This window comes from Sinocyclocheilus grahami, unplaced genomic scaffold (assembly GCF_001515645.1).
Source record: "Sinocyclocheilus grahami isolate Dianchi unplaced genomic scaffold, SAMN03320097.WGS_v1.1 scaffold18030.1, whole genome shotgun sequence".
Classification (NCBI taxonomy): Eukaryota; Metazoa; Chordata; class Actinopteri; order Cypriniformes; family Cyprinidae; genus Sinocyclocheilus; species Sinocyclocheilus grahami.
In genome coordinates this window covers 1-408 of record NW_015516909.1, presented here as the reverse complement: position 1 = coordinate 408, position 408 = coordinate 1, and positions in this window count along the sequence as shown.

Below are 408 nucleotides of genomic sequence, written 5' to 3'. Positions count from 1 at the left end.
CATCATATGACCCCTTTAAAATCTCTATACATTTTAACTTTCAAATTGTAACTGGTATTCTTACACGTCGTTTCTCTTTTTAGTTTAACAGAACATGTAAGTGTGAGCAGCTCTGTTCAGTTAAGATATATTGAATTTATGATCCTTATTGTTAGATTTTTCTTTTGATTATTAGCTGGGTTTATGCATAAACATGCTCAGTCACAAAAAATCATTAAGGCCCGGTTTCACAGACAGGGCTTAGACTAAAACAGGAATAAGACATAGTCCAATTAGGACATTTAAGTAATCTTTATAAACATGCTTAGAAAAAAATATTACTGGTGTGCATCTCGAGACAAAACAAAGGCACTGATATATTTAAAGATCAATCAGTGCAAGTTTCTTTCAGTTGAAACAGCTCAGATT